This window comes from Canis lupus, chromosome 5 (genome assembly GCF_011100685.1).
Source record: "Canis lupus familiaris isolate Mischka breed German Shepherd chromosome 5, alternate assembly UU_Cfam_GSD_1.0, whole genome shotgun sequence".
NCBI lineage: Eukaryota > Metazoa > Chordata > Mammalia > Carnivora > Canidae > Canis > Canis lupus.
Window position 1 is genome coordinate 29,297,805 of NC_049226.1, and position 15,457 is coordinate 29,313,261.

Below are 15,457 nucleotides of genomic sequence, written 5' to 3' on the forward strand. Positions count from 1 at the left end.
GGACTGTGTTTGTGTCAAAACTCAATTGGGATATTTATGTGCTCACCTGAAACAAGAATTTTGTGTAGAAATAATTTATATATATATATTTGTCACTTGGCTTCAGAGTAGCTCGGGGCAAACATGTTTTGTTAAGTAAGTTTTGAACACCATGTGGTTCAACCACTCCTCTTGAGAGCAAGAGTAAGCAGAACAGAGTTTTCTTTCTCATGACCTCTATCATTGTTCCATTGACCTCAGTGATAACTGTTTATGGACTGCCCAGAAGCTTCTGGAAAGCACCAGAGGGTCCAGGGAGGATGAGAGGATTCACCCAGGTGGGGAGCTTCCTAAGAGCTCTGTACCAAGTTTTCTGTGGCAAGAACGAAGCTTGCTTGCCATTAGCCTAGAGTGAAATGGCAGACCCCGTCGTCCGTCAGGTCTCCCTTCTTTTCCATGTGGTCATTTGGAAATGCCTTAGACCCCCTTTCACATGGCAGATGGGAAACAAACTATGCAGGCTTTTATTTGGAATTGTGTTTGATATATATTTAAATTATCACAGCGCCTTCAAGTGCTTTTGTTTATATTATCCAGATGCTTTCTTTTTATTCTTATTTTTTCACCATTTCCTTCTATAGACAATGATATTGGAGGTTCTTTGTGATATTCATAGCTAAATTACCCAATGGAGTGCCATTTGAGAAGAAATGTATAATGCCCGTCAATATATTGGAGTTTCAGACTCCCATCCAGAGCATAGGAAAGTCCAAGCCAAAGATTTTCTGTATGTCTGCTCTATAGACTTGAGTAGAAGGATGAGAAAGAGCCTTTGCTCCTCTCATCTGCTGAGCCTATCCTCGATGCCATTCCCATCCCCCAGTGACCTGTCAGCGTGACCAGACTAAAGCACATCCTATTGTTCTCATCATGCCACAGTGCCTACCTTGCTCCTGTAACTGGAATAAGAACAGAACCAGGAAGATGGCTGGTGAATGACTGGTCATAGGAAATCAGTGAATGAGTCTGGGCTCTAAGGAGGATTCTTGTAATGCACACGTCCTTAGTCTCTCTGCCATTAATCCTTCCCTTTATTTTGGGACATCATTTTAAATGGTTGGGGATGAAATTAAACTTTTGTTGCATGCTGTCCTGACAAGAGTGGGAGGAGAGATCAGAAGAGAGAAGGACCAAAGGGGACTTCTCAGACCTCAGTCCTTCAGAGAGAGGGACTCAGTGAGAAAACATTTGCAAAGACCACTTGAGAAATGTAACATAAATCCATTTTAGATCATCCACAGTGGGAAGGGAGGAACGGAAGCCTGTCTGTGTAAGCAGCCAGCAATGTGTTTATCCTTGGAAAATCCCCAGCTTTTAAGGAAGGATAAACAATGTGAGCTATGGGGGATGGGCAGTAGATGTTTACAGCTGCGGGGTGGGGGGTGGGGGGTGGAGGGGCTGGGGCTTCCCAAGTCTGACTAGAGCCCGTCAAGTGAGCTGCAGGCTGCACAGTGGAGTACTACTTTTCCACACGGTAGACGGGTACCTGCATATGAACTGGCCATTTCTGGAAGTCAGTGGTTTTATCAGCAGTTTCTTTTGAAAGATTTCATCTCTTCCCTAAAATAGTTTATCTCCAAAAATAACCACTTCAGCCTTCCTGAAGGATCTGGCCACCCACCATGTCCACCCTCATGTCCACTCTTAATCCAGTGAGAAATATTCATTTTCATGAAGCGTTTCCTTTATGCTGGCACCAACGAGGCTCAGCTGCATTCCTATGTGAACTTCTGCCCCCAAGAAACACACACTCTGATGGGAGAGACAGTCAGTAGGCAAATGAATAAACAGATCTAGATATAATGAAAGACATCGAACATGCTTTGAAAAAAATAAAGCAGAGGAGGGGATAAAGTGTGTTGAGTGCCATTTTACTAAAGGTGTTTGGGGAGAGGACTTACTCAGCTGGGGATATTCACGCAGGGATGTGAGCAAAGGAAACGAGAGGCATGGAGGCACTAGGTTCAGGCTGAGGCCTCGAGGACAGAAGGGGCCAGGCATGTTGGAGGTGTAGCAGGATGGTCTGCAAGGCCAGAGGCAGTGAAGGAGATGGGGAAAGCCAGCCCAACTGCAGAGAGCCTTGCTGGCCCCCAAGAAGATCAGTTTTGGCTAATTAGACAAGCAAGGCTCTGAACAGGGGCATTACATGACCTCAGTTATGTTTGGGAGAATCACTCCGGCTGCCAGCAAACATCTTGCTAGAGCAAGGGGTGCAAGGACGCCTTCTCCCAGGTAGAGATGGGGACGGCACTGACAAGGAAGCAGCAGCACAGATGCTAAGAAAGGTCAGGTGAACAAGATTTTTCCAGGTAAAACCAATAGGATTTGCTCCTAAAGAGTACGTTGGAATTACAGCCGAGAATAAAAAATGGCCCTGAGGTTTCGGGGCTGAGGAGACAGGGTGAGAGCAGCATGCCATCTGGAATCAGCTGGTGTGAGCTGCCCATCCAATGGGCCAGGGGAGGGGCTGACCGTGTGGACAGACAAGGTCTCCTGAGTGCCAAGAGGAAGTGGAGCTGGAGGCAGCCCCTAGGGGTCATGGCCTTCCTGCTGCCCTCCATGACCCTGGGGAGCTCCACCCCCACAGACTGCCGTGGGAATTGGGCAAAAATGGATTCTACAAGGATGAGAAAGCAGGGGAAGTGACCTCAAGCAGTCTATAATCACATGTGCTGTTCCATTTACTAACCCATTCTCCTTCCCTCTTCAAGAACATGTTTTAATTCTCAGCAAGAGGCTTGGTTTTTCTTTTTTCTTGGTACAAAAATCAAAGCACAATCACAAAAGGAAACACAAAATCTTAAGGACTGTTCTCATGGAAGAAAATTATTGGTCACCTGGGAACATTAGTTGAAAACAATAAAAGATGTCCCAAGATTTTTAAATATCCGTTTGTTCCTACAGTAAAAACACCCTGTGTTGTCAGCAGACCATATAGAGATGGCAACTGGCAAGGTCTCTACCACATTTCGCAGTCTTTGCCTGAAAACCAGAGTTTCCGTGTCTCTACCACATGTCCTGGTCCCCAAATCAACGTTCGAGTCAACATTCATGCTGGGAACCCACTCAGCCCATCAGCGGAGCCTGTTGCTCTCCAACAGCCCCACACACTAGGGGCCGGGACAAATCCCAGCTAGGAATCTCTTTCCTGAATGACCTAGCATGGGCAGCCCAGCCTCTGCCTCAGTCTCCTCTCCCGGCACACAGGTTTCTAATGCTGCTTTGATCCCCACACAACTTGGTTGGTATCCCAGAATTGCATGCAACACTTGAGTTCCTCAAGCCTCACCACATACCAACGTGCTTGGAGACTCACAGTAACCCCGACAGGTGTTGCTACCTTCATGTCATAGGTAAGAAAAGGAATGCACATTAGCTTGTGCAGGAAGGACAATCAGTGCTGACCACCAAGTGAGCAGCATGGACCACACATGCTACAGGAGCCCAAATCACTTAGACGTGGCCAGAGGGAAGGAAAGAGAAAAGAAGGCTTGGAGTTTCCTTCCTACAGAAGAACAAGAAGCTCACATTTTTCACATTAGTACACCCAGTGGTTGGGCTTAACCAACAGGACCTACACCTTTCCAAAAGAAGTACAACTGCATCATCAATCTCTCAGCCCCTCCCTCTCTGCCCCTCTTTCTCTGTCAATTACAAGTTAGTCACAGAAACATGTGGATAAGTTTTGGCCTTGAGATAAGCCCAAACCTCCCCAAAAGCCTGAAAGCTGCACAGGTTACATGCATCCTAATGAAGGTCTCACCACACTGGGAGCCAGCTGAGGACTTGCCTTCTGTTATCACCAACAGGCGCTGAATTTTGAAGAATGATTATCTGCATACCAAAAAGACTAAATAGGTTTCTTTTATTTACTCCTTTGCTTTTTATCATCAGTTAAATAAAATGACTTTCCAAATCTTCAGTAGAACCTTGTACTATTCCTGGAATAAACCCCACTTACTCATGATACATTATCCTCTTTATATGTTGCAGGGTTTGTTTTGCTAACATTCTGTTTAAAATACTCACATCTGTGTACATGATGGGTTTCATCCGGAGATTTTCTTTTCTTGTGTTTGTCTGGTTTTGATATTTGGTTTATGGTGGTCTCACTAAATGAGTTAGGAGCTTGTCCATGACATGAAAGAGCTTATCTATCATCAATATTTTTTCCTTAAATGTTCAATAGAATTTACAGTGAAGCCACCTGGGCCTGGGGTTTCCTTTGGGGAAAGTTTTAATTACCAACTCCATTTCCTTAATTCTTTAATTTCTAGGGCTATTCAGATTTTCTGGCTTCCTAGTGTCCGTTTTAGAAATTATATGTTTCAAAGAAACGGTCCATTTCAGACAAGTTGTCCTTTGACTTACTATGTGATCTAATTTTTATAAATGTTCTCTGTGTGTTCAGACATAGGTTTGCAGTGTGAGGGCTGTTTCTGGACACCCTGCTCTCTAGAGCTGTCTCACTTATTTCCTCTGTGAGCTCCCACTTCCATGGGATTATCAGTTTCTGACAATGGGAAGGGCAAAGGCCCCCACCCTTGGCTTCCTTGCTGAGTTTAGAGACCGAGAAGGAGTTGAGGACCAGAGGGCAGAGAGGGTGCCCTGTGATGATGTCTGGGCTCAGCCCCCCTCATCTCTCATCCTCACCACCATCTTCGCCTGAGCATCATCTCAGAAATTCAGCATTAGGCTCTGTGGATTTGTGGGGGCTGCTGCTGTGTCTATAATGTTTCTACTGTCTAGTCTGGAGAGTAGTGAGAGAGGGGATCTTTCAGAGACTGGTCAGGCTGACTGTCTTGGTAGTGACTTCTTATCTGTGCTCACAGCCAGCATCAATTCCACATTAATTGTTGAGCATCTACTTGACCCGAGGATTATATCAGCAAACAAAACAAAAGCTCCTGCCCTTTGTGAGCTTCCATTGGACCCCAAGGCAGATAGGCAATACGCAGTGGACATAACAAGTGCTTAAGTTTATATAGTGTGTTAAGGGCACCTGGGAGCTCAGTAGGTGAAGCATCTATCTGCCTTTGGCTCAGGTCATGATCTCAGGGTCCTGGGATCCAGCCCCACATTCCATTCCCTGCTCAGCATGGAGTCTGCTTCTCCGTCTGCCCCTCCCCCAATATCTCTCAAATAAAAAAATTAAATCTTTTTAAAAAATATGTAGTGAGAAAAAAGATGATAAATTCTAAGAAAAAAAAATGAATTGTAGAGCAGTGTCAGTCAATCGGGGCTAGAGGCCTGGGGATAAAGCTTATAGTTTTAGGCCTGGTAAGCCAGGGAAAGTCTCACTAAGAAGGTACAAAAACCAATCAGCCAGATTCTACATTGTTTCTCACCAACAGAGAATTCCTTTCTACCATCTAGTTAACCCAATGGTTATGCTATAAAACCAAATTCCCAATCATTGATGCAACCAAGTGAAAATAAATTCTTGGCTATGGGCAAGTCCGGAAGAAAAACAAAACACAAAACCAGTAGAGAGAGAGAGAGAGAGAGAGAGAGAGGAAAAGCCAGAGGAACAGAGAGTAAGCAAAGCTAAAGTTCTGGTGTCACTTGGAATTGACTCAGGAAGCCAAGAAAGGATGGGCCCCATTGAGCAAACACGAGTGAGCTACTCAAGAAACACAGTTTACTTGACGCTTCGTCAAGGAATCTCAGGCTTCTTGGTGGAACCTTCAATATTACTAAGCTATAATTTCTTTAAAGGTAAAATCTTGACTCTCAAACAAACATGAAATGGACATGTGTCAAAGAATATGTTTATTTGACTAATGAATGGGGGACTAGTAAGAGATATTGGAGAATGTGCACGTGCAATTAGCAGTGCTGATATGATTGTGCTAACACGTGCAAAACTGGTTAATATCATAAGATATCATTTTTACTTCTTAATACTTTATCTCTATGGGACAATATGGCTTTGCATTTCTACGGACAAGAGTGTTTGTGTTACCGTGGACAGGAAGAACTTGCATCGTTGCTCGTTACCCTCCAGAGCTATCACACAGCCCCACCAGTCGGAGACCCTCAGATAAAGAAACAGCCCCGAATTCCCTGGACAATCAGCTAGACTGCGTGCAGGACTGCTTGCCCAAAAGAACACTCGGTCCTCTCTCTGTTTTTACCCATTTCCAAGTCCGATCATTATTCCTAAAATGTAAAATAAATAACAAAAATGAAATTCCCCATATGAGTTTGTGCTGTCTTAAAGAATTAATTCTTTGTCTCACTGACCCTGGGCTGACAGTCTGCTGTCCTATGTCCATCTTGGCTAAGAAGTCAGCGCTGCAACATCATGTGCATTCAATTAGCTGATGGGTAACGTTATTTGAAAAGTTAATTCTAATATTAGTTCCTAAGATTATGGTAGGACTTTGTATTCAATTTTTTTTTTATTTTCTGGAGGTTATTTTTACAAATAAAATCAATATATTTAAAGTGAAAATTAAGGGACTCCTGGGTGGCTCAGTGGTTGAGCATCTGCCTTTGGCTCAGGTTGTGACCCTGGGGTCCTGGGAAGAAACCCACATCAGGCTTCCTGCAGGGAGCCTGTTTCTCCTTCTGCCTGTGTCTCTGCCTCTCTCTGTGTCTCTCATGAATAAATAAAATCCTTAAAAAAAAAAGGAAAAAGAAAATGCTAGAAGAGTAAGGACCTGTTAATAATTATGAAAGGGTGGGGTTTCAATCCCATCCTGAAAGAAATATAGGATAAGGGTGGATGGGAAAGCAGGAGTGGGCCCCCCCAGAAAACAGGGGAGTTGGGCTAGAAAGATGGCACCAGCAGTAGTGTAGGAAAGGAAAGGAGCCCGTGTAGAAGATGTTCAGTGTAGCACAGAAAAGAATATCCCTCTGACAGCCATAGTGGATTGAAATAAAGAGCAAAATTTTTTCATAGGAAAAAGAATAAAATAACATGGAGTGTGTATATGTTATGCCAGGCGGTTTTGCCTCATCATTTTTTTAAATGAATCTTTTCAAGGAAAAGATCACTATAATCCCCATTTTACAGACAAGTACACAAATGAAACTCAAGAGATGAAGTGACCCAACCAGCTGAGGCCTCACCTGAATCTCTCGACTCTCCTCTGAGAGTATCAGTATTTTCTCCCACTGCTCCTCACAGAAGGCAGGACTGAAGGCGGCCCCAGGGAGCAGGTGTGTGGTGGAGACCCCTCCCAGCATTTAGTAAATGCTAAATAAATATTCATGACGCGGAGAGTACATTTACAAATAAACAGAGAACATACGCTGGGAAGAGAAGTGGCTTAAATAGGCAATAAAGCGAAAATGTTTTAAGTCTTTAAGAGAAATGAGAGACATTGTGACCGTTATATTAGGCTTACATCATGAAGGATCCTGAAAATCAAACTGAAGAGGTTGACTCTATTCAATAGTTTTAAAATGCAGTTTACAAAATGGGATTTTTTAAAAAATGGAGCTTCAGAGTAAAGGAAGTATTACCTAGTGGTTGGTTGGAAAGTTGTGGGGGTTGGGGAGTGCTTCCTGGTGAAATCTGAAACCAGTCCCTGGACACCAGGACAGGGAAGGGCTGCAGGGGACATGAGGGCAGGGGGGGACAGACCACAGGCAGCCCCGGGTGGGAGACAGGCAAGGAGCGCTTCCCTGCAGGCTCGTCCTGTCCCGGGTAACAGGAGCCCCGCACTCCACACCTGCCACACCTGTCCACTCTTTAAACATTGCAAACAACTGTAAAAAGTCTACTGAGTGGAGAATAAAAAACCATTGAGTTGAATTTCCCCAAATGAGAGTTTATTCTGATGCAGGTAATAGTGTCCTGACGGTGAAATTTCAGGGTCATACCAAGAAACTGTGCCTCGGGGCCTCACATCATGGGACCTGCCCTTGTCTATTTGGAGATGTCAGCCAATTCCTACCCAAGATTTAATTATTCTTCTAATGACAGAGCCCAAAATTCCAAAACATGACTACATGACTAACCTGGCCGTGCCGTGCCAAGAACTGTGGGTGGTAAGGCTCAAGAATTTGAGTACCAACAAGCACCAAACCACAGACCTATTACAATATGGTACAGACAGTCCCCAAGTTATAACTGGGTTGTATTTCAAAGCTTTGCCTGTTGGCTTTTTGGAACTCAGACTGCATCTCCCATGACAGCGATCTTAGAAACTAACAAAGACTAGGGTGCTATCGACCCACAAGTAGAATTGTTGAGTCATCAGCAAAGCACAGGTTTGGCTTTGACATCTACCCAAGCCCTCGTGGGAAGCAGTTGTCCTATGTGCAACGTCCCAGCCATGTGGGAGTTCCAGCGGGAGTGATCATTTTTACTGAGCATCTATGATGTTCCGGGTGTCATGTGAGTGCCTGACAGGTGTTTCCTCTGATCCTCAGGACAACTCACTGCAATGGTATCTCTGCTGTCTCTGTTCTCAGTTCAGTGAACCTACCCTGGGCATTTGGCTGAAAGGGGGCAGAGCCAGCAGCAAGCCCCTGATGGACACTCTCAGATGAGGAGGTCAGCAGGGCCCACAGGCAAACCCTGAGGAAGCACACCCTCCCCAGCTACCCTGAAGGGAGAGCTACTGTGAGTCCTGTGCAAAAGGGGAGCATTGCTCAGCCCTGGAAACACCTGCCGTGGGAAGGGAGCAGACGGGTCTATAGAATGCAGTTGGGGTGAAGAGATAGTCCAGGACCTGGGGGGAGGGAAGGATGGCAGGGTGGTGGGTGCCGCCAGAGCGAGGACTCTGATTTGGAGACCGTAGCGCCCTTGGCAGCAGTTGTCTGGTGTCCCTGCGCTCTCCCCAGAATAATACAGACCCCAAGGATTTGCATGGAAGAGTGGTTTCACACACTTCACCTTTCCCACAAGAGATTATTGCTATCTCTTCCTAGAACTCCGCCCTTTGTTCTCTGGCCCTGTTTGTTGATTCTGAGCGGTACTTTCTTCCCATCTTCCTCATTCCCCGTGCTGGTCTGTCCTCCCTCACCTCTGATGGGAATCCCTCTCCACATGCTGGGCGGGCTCTTTGATGAGCTGAGCCCACAGGCAGAAGGTGAAGCTGGGAAGGGTGCCCGAGCCCCCAGCTGTCTGACGACCTTCCCGTAGCCCGCAGGTGGAGCATGTAGACGCAGACCATTGACGCGGCCTTCTCAGGGCCTCTGGAGTCCCTCAAGGGGGAGAACCTGGGGGACAATGTGCCTCTTTGAGACCCAAGTGGACACTATTCTTTGCAGAAATCAACACAGCTATGTCCCCCCAGGGTGGGGAGAACCGGCACTTTAAAAGATCATCACAAAATGCTGGAGATGATTTTGCAGCTTGAGGGAGCTGCCCTCTTGCTCTCTGACGTCCCTGAGGCTACTGCGGGCAGCGTGCTATCATAATAAGGGGCTGTGTTTCCCCACAGGAAGGACCCAGATGACATCTGTCCACCCTCTCACCTCACTCACCAAATGATGAAGTTTAAACCATACACCCGCAGACTCCCAGGTTGTCAAAGTAGAGATGAAAAGCCAGATCCAGCCTCCACTCCCAGAATCCTTAAGCAGAAAGGTGAACATCAGGTGGGGGACTGTGGGCAGACAGGGGCCGTGGGCAGGTGGGGGGCTGCGGCAGCAGCAGGGGCTCACAGCCTTCAGACAGCCCTGTGATCAGCATGCTTCCTCCCACCTTTACCATATCTAATAAGCCTCAGTTTTCTCATTTGTATAATGGAAATAATAATTATAGCCTTTTTGATGTGAGAATTAAATGAGGTAATCTAGATCAAACACTTAACACAATGCCTAGTTTATAATAAGTAATAAATTGACAGTTGGTATAATAGTAAAGTGATTAATCATTATTTTTATTTCCTTTTAAAGACTGAGGACACGTCTCTTGTAGCGCTTTCCCTGTTGGTATCTAGCACTGGGTAACACGCACTCCAACCAAATCTCGGTCTGCTTTCTCCTATCACCGTGTGCCGGCAATTCTGAACAATATCGTTGAAGAAATATCCCTCCTACAGTATCTTGTTCCAGTGTGTGTTCTAAACAAATGCTGACATTGGATCTTTAAAATAGTATGTATGCTTCCAGTTGGCACGTGTTAGTTATTTATCTTTAGTAGATACAGCGTCCCACATAAAGGGGACTCTGGAGCCCAACAGTGAGCTCTGGACAATGGGGGGCTCAGCTACACACACTCCTCCTGAGAGTGGTTTTACAGAGCTTCATGCTTAGGCTGGCAAAACCCATGTCTCCCACACCTGCATTCAAAATGGTGGGAACATGGGATTATGAAGGCAAGAAAACAGAATTTGAGCTCCATCATTTCTGTCATCCCTGTGGCAACGTGGAAGTTTTATTTGTATTTAATTTTTTTTTTCAATAAAGACAAAAGGGAATATGCTAAAATTGATCCCAAAGAAACAGACATGGATGACATTGTGATTTCTGAAATTGACGTGAAATGGAATTTTTCACAACTCTGACAGTCTCCCCAAGCTCAGGATTTTTCCTAAGTATTTGTATAAGCATTGCTCCATGTGAAAGAAATTTTTCAAAATTAAAAAAATTAACAAAAAGTGTTCTTCAGTTAACTGTGAGTAAAGAAAGATTGACAAATTTTAACACGAATATGCAGGGATCAATCACAATAAAGGTCGGGCTCAGAAGCAAACATTGTAAAGTCAGTCATTACTGTGATAGGTTATTATGGGGGACATGAGGGTTTTATCCTTTTTTCAACATTAATAAAAATTTTCCCTTTTGTACTTGAATATTTTTTAAAGATATCTAGAAAATCCCCAAATATTTTGTAAAGATTTTAGTTTTTTAAGTAATCTCCACACTCCACATGGGGCTCAAACCCACAGCCCTGAGATCAAAAGTCGCACGCTCTATCGATGAGCCAGCTGGGTGTCCCTGATTTATTTTTTATTTGTTTTCCTGGCATGAATGTATAAAATATGTTCAGGAACTGAAAATTTCACTTTCTGGCTTTCTTTTCCAGTCAGTATTCTTATTCATTTCATTTCCTGATTGTGACTGAAAATGATTTGGTCACATAGAGAAAGAGTGTGAAAACATGACTTGCCCCATGGACCATGTGCGCTGGGCTGGCTCCCACCTGTCAGCCAAAGGGGAAGGGTGGAGCTGGTTTCAGAGCTGGAAACTAGTGGCCCAGGAGCTTTTGTTTGAACCACATGGTGATGGGCCACATGCTATTGTTACTCATTCATTCATTCATTCATTTAAATGAGATGAGACTTTAAAAATTAGGATTTTCAATGTAGTATTAAAAACTTCTGGGGAAACCAGGGTGGCTCAGTGGTTCAGTGTCTGCCTTTGGCTCAGAGCATGGTCCCAGGGCCCGGAATCGAGTCCCACATTGGGCTCCCTGCTCAGTAGGGAGTCTCCTTCTCCCTCTCCCTCTGCCCCTCCCCACATCATGCTCTCTCTCAATGAAAAAATCTTTAAAAAATAACAATTTTTCTTCCAATTTGCATGTATTTTTTTCAAATAGTTTCTAAGTTTTTGAAACAAAAATAATAAGTTTATTTGGACTGAACTACTTCATAAATAGGGCTGTTGGACATCTCCTTTGGTCTGAAAGATTACTAAGACCCAGAAAACCAGAAACAAGAAAGTTTTAAGACTTCTAAATTAACCCACTTCAGAGGTGAGAAGAGGCCCAGAGGAGTCCAGGAACCAGTCCAAGATGATAAAAGTGAAACTTGGATCAATGAGCATCTGATTCGGGCAGCCCCCGTGGCGCGGTTTAGCACCGCCTGCAGCCTGGGGTGTGATCCTGGAGACCCGGGATCGAGTCCCACATCGGGCTCCCTTCATGGAGCCTGCTTCTCCCTCTGCCTGTGTCTCTGCCTCTCTGTCTCTCATGAATAAATAAATAAATAAAATATTTAAAAAAATAAAAAAATAAAATGAGCATCTGATTCCAGAGTCCTTCCTTCTGTCACAGCCCCACTCGGTCAACACCAAGGAACCAGGACCAGACTTGGCCTCCACCTCAAGGCGTTCATAGACTCAGTTGTGAAGGCTACACGCACTCCGACCAAATCTCGGTATCTCCAGCATACCACCCCCATCATCTGTAACTCTCCTGGAACCTCCATTCCCAGGTCCCCAGGGGAAAAGATGGTTTCTGCACCCCATCCCCATGTAAAGTAACTGTGCTTATAACTCATGGAAGCCTGATGTCAGCTCAGGCTAGTCTGTGACCAGACAGGGATGGAGGAAATTCAGAACAAAGGGGCCCCGTGAATATGAAACCCATGGTGGGGTTTCATAATAACCAAGGGGATCTTTCTGACTTGGGAGATTCTGACTCCAATGACCAGCCTAAGACATGATGCTGGAATTCCTTCCAAGGATTAAAATAAACATCAGAGTAATCTTTCTTGTACCAAAGTGACTGCAACTTCTTCAAAACAAACGAGAAAGCAGAGGAAAATCCTGACAGCAGAAACTGTGAATGTATCACTAAATGCCACACACGCAGAACAGTAGTGGCATGGTGTCTAATTTAATGGTGATTTACATTGAGAGGAAAAGAGGACAAAAATAAATAACATGCAAATCATCAAAAAACACCAGCTACTTTCACAGGCATTGCTGTAGTCCCCAGCACCTTCTCCTCCATCCGTGCTCAACAACCGTGAGAGGGGTAAATTGAATCAAATTATTGGACACGAAGCTAAATACCAGAGTGAATTTGAAAATTCTACCATGAGCTAAAACAAAACTCTCTAACTAGGACTCTTCTCTTTTAAAAAAAATCAACACCATTAGCAGGCAAATTTTATGGTCTATAAATTGTAGCTCAATAAAGCTGAGGCTTTTTTTTTTTTTAAGATTTTATTTGTTCGTGAGAGATAGAGAGGGGCAGAGACACAGGCAGAGAGAGGGGCATAGAGAGAGAAGCAGGCTCCATGCAGAGAGCCTGACGTGGGATCCTGGGTCTCCAGGATCACGCCCTGGGCCAAAGGCAGACGCCAAACCGCTGAGCCACCCAGGTGTCCCAATAAAGCTGGTTTAAAAAAAAACTATTAATATCTACAAGGCTCTTTTTTAAAAAATCACAGTTTAAAAAGTTTAAAAATCTCTCTTCATCTTGTAGAAATTACAATTTGTAGAGTGATTTTGTAGAAAATTACTCGTTTTCCCTTCACATTTCTTATGACAGTTTTAAACTCCTCCAAGACATATGAGTAACATGCATTCATTCATGAGCATGCTTACAAAATCCTCTAAAGTGCAGGAGAATTGAAAAGGCAGTTTGATGATTAAGAAGAGCATCGGTTTTGGTGTCAAACTCAGTCGAACGCTTGGCCTTACCTCTTACTGGAGAGTCACTTAAAAACTTTGAGCCTCACTTTCATCACCTGTGAGATAGAGAGGATGATGATCGTAACAGTGACAGCAGTTTCCAGAGCACTGCCAGGCGTCTGGGGCTGTTCAAATAAGTGACATGGGCTGTAGTAACCCTCACCTGCAGGGGATAGGCCCGAGACTCCCAGTCCACACCTGAAACCACAGGTAGGACCGAATCCTACGGATGGGGTGTTCCTCCTACACATACTTGCCCCTGATAAAGTTTAATTTGTAAATTAGGCTCAGGAGGAGATTGGCAGCCATAATTAATAGTCAAAGAGAACGACGGTAACAAGAACTAAATCAGGCACCTGCTGACTCTGCTGACTCCCAGCCCCGGTGGCAGAAGGATCACCCACTTCGGGCTGCAGTTGGCCCCAGGTGACAGGAAGTCCCTAGGGCGAGGGAGTCCCTACTGCTGTGCATCCCAGGTAGTCCTCACAACACACCCATAACTTAGGGACCAGGTCTATTTACATTTTGCAGGTGAGGAAGCCATGACTGAGGATCCCGGCACCTGGTTTACAGGTCACAGTCACACAGCCAGTCTCAGACACAGCGTGTGAACTCAGAAAATCTGTCATATTTGCAAAATGCTGCACTCCCAACTTCCTCATGGGGTTTCCATGAGTCAATAAATAAAACAGAGAAAGCTATAGAACATGGCCTGAAACGTGCAATAAATGTTAGCTTGCATCAATTGTTATAACATAAAAAGCAAAAATTTCCCCTTCTCTGTATCCCACTGCCCTCCTCTCCCCTAAAGCAACCACTATTGCACATGGTTTATATTTCAATGTGTATTTACTTCTGTAAATGGAATGTATGTAAATACCATATTGTTCAGCTACTTGCTTTTAACTCATATGTCTTTGGGCACATTTCAATGACAGTGGGTAAACATCATTTAATTTAGGATAAAGATGATGGTTTGATTCAGTGGGAAAGATGGATTATTTAATTCACAGTATTAGTACTACCAGTTATCTTTTCTTCCATACAGTTCTGTTCACCATACATTGGGTCCAGGAGCCTGGGGCACACAGAATGTCCCCTCCCAGGTGAACAACAAGCTCCTGCATCTTCTACCTCCTACCACGAAGAAATAAGAGTGACAATCTTTAGATTTTTGAGATAGCAGCTGTCCTTCTGACCTATTTGGAAGAATGACAAGTCTCCCAGATTTAAATAGGGTCAGATTTAAATAGAGGAATAATGTTATTACAGGTTCACACCTATACGACCTAACAAGACCCCAAAACAGAGTCCTGAGGCAGATCCCTGGGATTCTGGAGCAAGAATGTGCTCCCCAGAACAGAGACATATTCATGGCAGGAAGAATGCGAGTGATGGCCCAACCTGGCCTGGAGAGCATGTGTCACGTGGACAGGTGGCCAGAACCTCTAGGTCACCCACACCTGTCCACCATGCCTTTCCCCCCGCTCATAATCTTGTGGGATTCTCTCTGAGTGATGCAGGGGAGGAAAGAAAGTTTTCTCCTGGATCCTCCTGGGTTCTCTGGCTGGCACCTATAAATTAGATCAACAAAAGACAGATTAAGGAGAAAAGCTGAAGTTTATTAACACAAGTGCCTGATGCCTACACACAGGGGCACCTGACTCATGAGTCAGGAGTGCTTAGAACTGGCAACAACAACAAAATTACATTTTCAGAGAAGGAACAAGACAGAGGAAAAGAAATCTAAATTTCTAGGGGCAGCAAACTGTGGGAAGGTCAATATATAGGGAACCAATGAAAGAAACCACCTCTTAGTAGAGTTCATCACATAAATGCCTCTGGGGCCCCTGGGGGCTGGCAAGGATATAGGGCTGCCCTGGGGGATTAACTTCTGTCCTTCCTGGAAGAGAGGGAAGTGGTGGGAGGTGCAGAGGCACGGCCTGTGTCCTAGCGAACCCGGACAGGGCAGAGGACACTTCTCAGCTGCCCTCAGCTCAAAATAACCCCTCTGGCAAAGTGACAGCACCCTCTGCCCCCTTCACAAACCAAGGAGGAAGAATACATTCATGCCTGGGTTAGCGGCTGTCAC